General features: G+C 39.8%; 1 protein-coding gene and 1 long non-coding RNA gene across 3 annotated transcripts in view; one reads left to right on the forward strand and one right to left on the reverse strand.

Moving 5' to 3' along the window:
• Positions 1-1,614: 1,614 nt before the first annotated feature.
• LOC133540708 (uncharacterized) lies at positions 1,615-4,644 on the forward strand. Its single transcript, XR_009803698.1, has 2 exons — positions 1,615-1,941; positions 3,286-4,644. It is a non-coding gene; the product is annotated as an uncharacterized LOC133540708 (long non-coding RNA).
• Positions 4,645-8,435: 3,791 nt separating this feature from the next.
• acsbg2 (acyl-CoA synthetase bubblegum family member 2) overlaps positions 8,436-9,474 on the reverse strand; it is a 48,292-nt gene continuing 47,253 nt past the window's right edge. For both annotated transcript variants that reach the window (XM_061883541.1, XM_061883540.1), the window contains exon 15: positions 8,436-9,474. This exon is cut by the window's right edge and continues 128 nt beyond it. The gene's annotated coding sequence lies outside the window, so the exon portion shown is untranslated.

A 9,474-nucleotide genomic window follows, 5' to 3' on the forward strand; every position in this document is an offset into this window, starting at 1 on the left:
AGAAGGAAAAAAAGATTGTTTTATAGTTTGATTTCACATTTTGGGGACCAAATACACAAAAACAGGTAAGAAAAGTTGGTCCCTGTAATGGGCCACTGTAAAATGATAAAATCCCCTAAAAAATAGATTCCGTAGTTTGATTGATTGATTGAGACTTTTATTAGTAGGTTGCACAGTACAGTACATATTCTGTACAATTCACCACTAAATGGTAACCCCCAAATAAGTTTTTCAACTTGTTTAAGTCGGGGTCCACGTTAATCAATTCATGGTAATCAAGCGATTTTCTAACAAGTTCCAGAAAGCCCACTTTTAGCAGCTTAACGTGGACGGGCCTGCATCAGTCTGCTGTCGTCATCTACAGAAGACTGGAGGTGATTTCACATTGTGTAGTTTTGGAAGCATCTTCATCCCGAATCGTGAAATTTTCGCAAAGAATTTGAAGGAATCAAATATGGCTGCCAGATGCATTGTAGCAGGTTGTAGCAATTCAACTAAAGAAGGAGTCAGCGTGCATATATTTTAAAAATGAACAATGTATGGACCTCTCCAGACAAACTGACTAGCGTAAAAATGGACGGACCAAATGAGAGGAGTGAAATCTGCAACGCCGACTTTGTAGAAGAAGGATTTTGGTTGGAGTTTTGATGGAAAAAATTTAAGTGGGATTCTGAAAATCAAAAGCACCTTAGAGAAGGTAGAAAGAAGAGCAGACCCGGCGTTAAAAAACGAGGGAAAACGAAGGTAAGCCGGTAGTGTTAAATTTTGTGTCACTTCTACTGATGTTTCTCTCTAGATGCTTGAGGAAATGCTGAAAGAACACGGGAAAACACAGGCTACACCAGTTTTAAAGTAATTTAAAACTGGTGACAAAATGCAATTAAGTGATAAAAAATAATAGCTTATATGCTTTTATTCAAATTCTATGCAGGGAAATGGGCTCTAGTTCTGTATGACGTCACACCATCAATTTACCATTTTACCATGAATTGATTTATGTGGACCCCGACTTAAACAAGTTGAAAAACTTATTCGGGTGTTACCATTTAGTGGTCAATTGTACGGAATATGTACTGTACTTTGCAATTTACTAATAAAAGTTTCAATCAATCAATCAAAATCAACAGGGGTCGGCTAATTGAGCGTGGCATTTCAAGTATAGTTAGTTATCTATAATTAATTAATATTATGGGAAATAACTGACAGATATATTTTCAGGAGCAAAAAATAAATTAGGAAAACTTGTTAGTAAAATTGTAGTCATTATGGCCGGTTATATATTTCAACTTGTTTTCTGGTCAATGTTGCCCAAATACTCATTAGTATTGTTTCATTTAATATTTTGAATATTTACTGTGAGGCCGCAAATGGTAACCACGTTGTACAATATTCGTGGTTGTTAGTTTCATTGTGTTAGTCCAGCGGCCGTTTATTTTGTTTTTATAAATCTGTTCATTTTAAACCCGTTCGCAGACGGATGGTTGCAATACTCATCTTCGTCGCAGAGTGGCAGCAGTGAGGACGGTTGCGACTCCCAGCCTTTTTTACGGATCGCTCACTCACGTGACCAAAATGCAATGCATCATGGGAAGTACTGAAGTGGCGCCAAACAAGTTCAAACCCCCAGCCGGCGAGGAGTTAGTTCCATCCATCCATCCATTTCCTACCGCTTATTCCCTTTCGGGGTCGCGGGGGGCTAGTTGTGTAATCTAATTTACCGACGTGTCTAACAACGAAAATGCAATTTAGCACAACAAACATGAAGATAAAAGCTCAAAATGAACACCGACTAACTGTTGGTAGCAGCTCGAAGTTGTTTTTTTCCAGGAAGAAGATAGGAAGATAATGGAGGTCTTTGATGTGTGGGTGACTTGACAGGTTTTTACCGTCCAAGGACAGGAATGCCTTCGACGTCTGCATTGTCATCGTGGCAAATATCAGGTACAGAAGTTCTTTTTTTCATATTAATCCATAAAAAAAATATATACCTTTCCGACCCGCACACAACAAACAAAAAAGGGTGTTGGTATTGCTCATTAGAAGCCACACGGTCTCCTGCGCCCTACTTTTGACGTCCATCTATTAATGATGGGTTGATGGGGCTTCATGTATCGTTTCGACACATTGCAAAACTGTATTAATACTGTGTCACTAAATACTGACATCTGCTGGACATTAAAAATCCCTACAGGCAACCTATGGACCGACACAACTGACACTAATTTTATGACCTAGTACAGTGGTTCTCAACCTTTTTTCAGTGATGTATCCCTTGTGAATATTATTTTAATTCAAGTACACCGTATTTAGAGCAAAGCATTTTTGGTTGAAAAAAAGAGATAAAGAAGTAAAATACACCACTATGTCATCAATTTCTGATTTATTAAAATGTATATCAGTGCAAAATATTGCTCGTTTGTAGTGGTCTTTCTTGAACTATTTGGAAAAAAAAGATAAAAAAAACGAAAAACTTGTTGAAAAATAATTAAGTGATTCAATTATAAATAAAGATTTCTACACAGAAGTAATCACCAACTTAAAGTGCCCTCTTTGGGGATTGTAATAGAGATCCACCTGGATTCATGAACTTCATTCTAAACATTCCTTCACAAAAAAAGAAATCTTTAACATCAATATTTATGGAATATGCCCACAAAAAAATCTAGATGTCAATACTGAATATTGCATTGTTGCATTTCTTTTCACAGTTTATCAACTTACATACATATTTTGTTGAAGTATTATTCAATAAATATATTCATAACGGATTTTTGAATTGTTGCCATTTTTAGAACATTTTTAAAAAATCTCACGTACCCTTTGGCATACCTTCAAGTACCCCCAGGTGTACGCGTACCCCCATTTGAGAACCACTGACCTAGTATATACAATAATATAAACCAAGTCATTGTATTTCATTTAGGATTATTTCATATCTTCATTTAAATAAAAATATATTTTTATCTTTTTTATATACAGTCAATAAATAATGTGAACATGATTGATTGATTGAAACTTTTATTAGTAGATTGCACAGTTCAGTACATATTCTGTACAATTGACCACTAAATGGTATGCACATCAATCAATCAATCAATGTTATATAACCCTAAATCACTAGTGTCTCAAAGGGCTGCACAAACCACTACGACATCCTCGGTAGGCCCACATAAGGGCAAGGAAAACTCACACCCAGTGGGACGTCGGTGACAATGATGACTATGAGAACCTTGGAGAGGACGAAAGCAATGGATGTCGAGCGGGTCTAACATGATACTGTGAAAGTTCAATCCATAGTGGATCCAACACAGCCGCGAGAGTCCAGTCCAAAGCGGACCCAACACAGCGGCGAGAGTCCCGTCCACAGCGGAGCCAGCAGGAAACCATCCCAAACGGAGGCGGATCAGCAGCGCAGGGATGTCCCAAGCCGATACACAGGCAAGCGGTCCATCCTGGGTCCTGACTCTGGACGAGCGGTCCATCCTGGGTCCCGACTCTGGACGAGCGGTCCATTCTCGGTCCCTACTCTGGACAGCCAGTACTTCATCCATGGCCATCGGACCGGACCCCCTCCATAAGGGAGAGTGGGACATAGGAGTAAAAGAAAATAAACGACAGATCAACTGGTCTAAAAAGGGAGTCTATTTAAAGGCTAGAGTATACAAATGAGTTTTAAGGTGAGACTTAAAAGCTTCTACTGAGGTGGCATCTCGAACTGTTACCGGGAGGGCATTCCAGAGTACTGGAGCCCGAATGGAAAACGCTCTATAGCCCGGAGACTTTTTTTGGGCTTTGGGAATCACTAATAAACCAGAGTCCTTTGAACGCAGATTTCTTGCCGGGACATATGGTACAATACAATCGGCAAGATACATGTATCATGTATCATAACATGGAAATCTAAGAGAACGTTTTGTGAATTAGGATACTTGTGGACTGGGGATTTTTTTTCTTTTCTTTTTTTTACCTGCGCTCTGAATACGCACTGTTGATTGATTGATTGATTGAAACTTTTATTAGTATATTGCACAGTACAGAACATATTCCGTACAATTGACCACTAAATGGTAACACCCAAATAAGTTTTTCAACGAGTTTAAATCGGGGTCCACGTTAATCAATTCATGGTAAAAAGGTAATGGGTTCGAGCTGGATTTGAACAAGTCCCCTTAGGAACTCGGCATGAACAAACTACAGTCCTCCACGGTACCAACTGAGCTATCCTACCGCTTGTCCCTTTTGGGGTCGCAGAGGGTGCTGGAGCCTATCCCAGCTGCACATGGGCGGAAGGCGGTGTACACCCTGGACCTTATCTCAGGCCCAATACAGATGGACAGACAACATTCACACACTAGGGCCAATTTACTGTTGCCAATCAACCTATCCCCAGGTGCATGTCTTTGGAGGTGGGAGGAAGCTGGAGTACCCGGAAGGAACCCACGCATTCACGGGGAGGGCATGCAAACTCCACACAGAAAGATCCCGAACCCCGGACCTTCGTATTGTGAGGCACACGTACTACCCCTGTGCTTTTGATGTCAATATAGAAAAATAATATATAAATGCTCTTATTTCTAAAATGTGTATTAATGTCCTTAACATGTTCTGTAGTTATTTATTAAACCATTTCCCTTGATTTTTGGACCTCAGGCTCTTTAGGCCAGTGTTTTTCAACCACTGTGCCGCGGCACACTAGTGTGCCGTTAGGTACATTCTGGTGTGCCGTGGGAGATTATATAATTTCCCCTATTTAGGTTAAAAATATTTTTCTGCAAACCACTAATTGTAGTCTGCAAATGATGTGTTGTTGTTGAGTGTCGGTGCAGAGTAACCGTGTAATACTCTTTCATATCAGTAGGTGGCAGCCGGTAGCTAATTGCTTTGTAGACATCGTAAACAGCGGGAGGCAGTGTGCTGGTAAAAAGGTGTCTAATGCTTAAATCAAAAAATAAACACAAGGTGAGTGCCTCTAAGAAAAGGCATTGAAGCTTAGTGAAGGCTATGCAGAACAAAACTACAACTGAACTGGTTACGAAGTAAACAAAAACAGAATGCTGGACGACAGCAAAGACTTAATGTGTATGTATAATGTACATCCGAACATGACATGACAATCAACAATGTCCCCACAAAAAAGGATAAAAACAACTGAAATATTCTTGATTGCTAAAACAAAGTAGATGTGGAAATATCGCTCAAAGGAAGACATGAAACTGCTTCAGGAGAACACCAAAAAATGAGAAAAAGACACCAAAATAGGAGCGCAAGACAAGAAGTAAAACACTTCACACAGGAAAACAGCAAACAACTCCAAATAAGTCAGGGGGTGATGTGACCGGTGGTGACAGTACACCTACTTTGAGACAAGATCTATATTGATGCATTCATATTCATTAATTGCGACAACTACTTTTTGCTGTCAACTGACTTTCATATTTTAATGATTTCTGTTGGTGGTGTGCCTCCGGATTTTTGTCAACGCAAAAAATATGCCTTGGCTCAAAAAAAGTTGAAAAACACTGCTTTAGGCGGTGCCAGATAGAAAATGACAAATTATCGCACGGAAAGTTGAAGATTATGGTATTTAAGAGAAACTGTCGATGTGACATTGCACAGAACCATTTGCTACTGTAATCAACTCTGCCTCAATGAACGGGCTTACCTGGGCTGAAGCCCAGGGGCCCTTGATTTTGTACGCGCAGTGCAATACCATATTTTTCGGATTTTAAATCGCTCCGGAGTATACGTCGCACCGGCCGAAAATGCATAATAAAGAAGGAAAAAAACATATATACGTCACACTAAGTTGCATTTTTGAGAGAAAGTTATTTGATAAAATCCAACACCAAGAATAGACATTAGAAAGGCAATTTAAAATATAGAATAGTGAACAACAGGCTGAATAAGTGTACGTTATACAACACATAAATAACCAACTGAGAAGGTGCCTCGTATGTTAACGTAACAGACGGTAAGAGTCATTCAAATAACTAAAATTTACAACATGCTATACGTTTACCAAACAATCTGTCACTCCTAATCGATAAATCCAATTAAATCTTCTTCCTCTACGTCGCCTCTAAACAACTCTGCAAACTCCAAAGGTATGCGCCACTTCCTCTTGTCGCTTTCTGCTGCATATTTCACTACGTCCAGCTTGTAATCTGCAGTACATGATTTCCTTTTCAGTGCCATTTTTGTTCAGCCCTTCTCAGTTTTTACAAGTTACCGCTAACGTTGAAATTATCCACTTTAATAGCTACGGCTGTAGCATATAGCAGTTAGCATCCCATGACCCACAATGCACTTCTGCAATGACCCTCCCCCGCCGAATTCTTATTGGTTGGCGTGTGTGACGATTGCTGACATTTTCTTTGTCTCTTCCGCGAATGAGATAAATAGTATTTAATATTTTACGGTAACGTGTTATTAATTTCACACATAAGTCGCTCCGGCGTATATGTCGCACCCCTGGTCAAACTATAAAAAAAAACTGCGACTTCTTATCCGAAAAATACGGTAATTGGTGTACATGGGGCGGTTTAGCTCGATTGGTAGAGTGGCCGTGCCAGCAACTTGAGGGTTGCAGGTTCGATTCCCGCTTCCGCCATCCTAGTCACTGCCGTTGTGTCCTTGGGCAAGACACTTTACCCACCTGTTCCCAGGGCCACCCACACTGGTTTGAATGTAACTTAGATATTGGGTTTCACTATGTAAAGCGCTTCGAGTCACTAGAGAAAATGCGCTATATAAATATAATTCACTTCACTACATAACTGTCAATCACAAGCTATGTGCAATTGGACTCATTTAATCGGATTAAAAGCCCCACCTTAATAAAAATACCCCATGTAAACGCGCCATTTGGAATATTCTTACCCGATCTCACACATTTGGCTCAAACTTTCACTCCGAACGAGACGGGTGGTTTGGTGGTAGCACATGAAAACGCATCTTCTGAAATACGGGTTACAATTATCCTTATTACGCATGTCTTTGATGTCAGCTATACTTCGGTGGTGGTGCGAGGACTAAATGTAATAGTCTCAGAATTAAGCGATTGTCTTGCTGCTGTCTCCTCCCATTCAGCATGTATAGAAGTAGCGTTGCATACCTTTGTTGAGTTAATTGCTTTAAAACGAGACAAGCAAAAACAAAAGTATGGTATGGAGTGTCACGTGTCAATGTAACGATGAAAGAAGTCATTGTAAATTGTAACCGTATAGCCTTGGAGAGACCACTACTTGTCAATGGCTGGGTTATATATGACGTCACGTCAGTTATTCTTAGCGGCTAAATTCACACGATGGTCAAGCAACTAGAGAGTATCATTAAAACTAGTGGGTGTAGAGTTGGAGCAGAAAATGCCGTATTGCTGTTCAGTTCTTGGGTGTTCCGGTCGTACAAATAAGAGATAGGAAATAGCTTTCATACCGTCCTGAAATAAATGGGTCATAAAGGTAATAATAGTTAGGAAAAAACGAAAGGGGGTCGAAGGAAATTGCTCTTAAAATATAACTTTTATCATCTTGTGGAATACAATCAGACCATGCTCGTGTCTGCAGCGATCACTCTGTAAAATGTTTGATTTGTTTTTAGAAACTCTCTGTGATGTGATCGAGTTTATTCTCTACTATGTTAGTCGTGTTTGATTGCAGAATTAAAGGTTTAGGGAGGGGACGTTAGATCGCATCGTTTTTTGTGGTTGCTATGACTAAATATAATTATAATTGTGATGGTTTACTGCATCAGATGCTACTAATAAACTTCAAATAAAGTATTTCTATAAAAAACCCTCTTAATTTGTCATCTGGCAACACCAAGCACAATACAGGATGCATCCTTTTTTCTTTTTGCAAGTGATTTATTGAAGCAGTCAAGTGATCAAATCGTATGGGATTTTTGATCATACGCAGGGTGAAATAAAACAACTGCATTAGTCCTATGTCGACTGTCATTTCCATCCATCCATCCATCCATTTTCTACCGCTTATTCCCTTTCGGGGTCGCGGGGGGCGCTGGCGCCTATCTCAGCTACAATCGGGCGGAAGGCAGGGTACACCCTGGACAAGTCGCCATCTCATCGCAGCTAGGGCCAATTTAGTGTTGCCAATCAACCTATCCCCAGGTGCATGTCTTTGGAAGTGGGAGGAAGCCGGAGTACCCGGAGGGAACCCACGCATTGACGGGGAGAACATGCAAACTCCACACAGAAAGATCCCGAGCCTGGATTTGAACCCAGGACTGCAGGAACTACGTATTGTGAGGCAGACGCACTAACCCCTCTTCCACCGTGAAGCCCGACTGTCATTTCTTACATTATATTCATTTGAAATGGTATTTTCCGTTCTTAAATCTAACGTGTGCCATTTATTTTTCCTACCCAACAAGCCTCAGCTGCTGTGCAAATGTGTAAATAAGACAAGCACAAGCTATGAAGGTGGTCAACCTTTATTCCATATCTGATCATTGACATTAGTTTGCAGCATTTTGCACCAAGTGCTAATAGAGTCCAGTTTACAGGCAACTTCACAGCTTCATGCTATATGCTGAATGACACTAATAGCACATTCCTTCATTAGAGGGGTGGAACAGGAAATCTGATGGCACAGAATACTAGGAAAAAGCTCAAAAATTACCCCACTAACCCCCTCATATACACAAAAACTGTATCATCGTATATATCATAAATTACACCACATTGACCCTGAACTTAGTTTGAGCCCCGTCAAACCCACTGTCACAAAACAATCAAGAGTGCTACAAATGCCAGACATATTCTCTGTTCAGACTTCATCTACACATCACAACTCTTTGGATTCCAACATTTCAAGTAGGACATGTCTTCTTTTGAAATCAAGTTGCATGAAGTGTGGCGACGGTAAAAAGAGGCCAAAGGCAGATTGATATATTTGCAAATCGACAGTTGTATAGCTCGTACATTAAAGTGAGCAAAAAAAATTAAAAGACATATTTACACTGCAGTGTAATGCACCAATTGTGCACACTGGAGTTAAAGCGGTTGTAGCTCTTGTGCACACAGGCCATCCAGCACAGAGATATTAGCCAAAAAGCTTCACATATATGGCTTGGATGACACAATTATTTACATCCTTCTTGTTCTATTTGCAGTCAATCCTGGCCTGCTAAGGAAATAGAAGTAAAGTAGACCGCTTGCATTTCACTTGAAATTAAGCTCATTTATGGCCAAACTGGAAATAAATACACAACCATTTTCAAACATTCTATGAATTCAATATTAGATTGACGTATTACAGTGCAAGAATGATACGTTTTTTGACAGTTGCTGTGATTTATAAATAGTTAAGCTTACTCATGTCTTCAAAAATCATAAAGCTCTTTCACAACCTCACAAATGTAAACTGTGACTTAACAAGCAAACAAACAAACAAAGTAAGCCAATAGAGAGCATTAAAAAAAAGAATAATAAATGCAAGAAGCAAGCACAGGTGT

The sequence above is a fragment of the Nerophis ophidion genome, linkage group LG22 (genome assembly GCF_033978795.1).
Source record: "Nerophis ophidion isolate RoL-2023_Sa linkage group LG22, RoL_Noph_v1.0, whole genome shotgun sequence".
NCBI classification, from domain to species: Eukaryota; Metazoa; Chordata; class Actinopteri; order Syngnathiformes; family Syngnathidae; genus Nerophis; species Nerophis ophidion.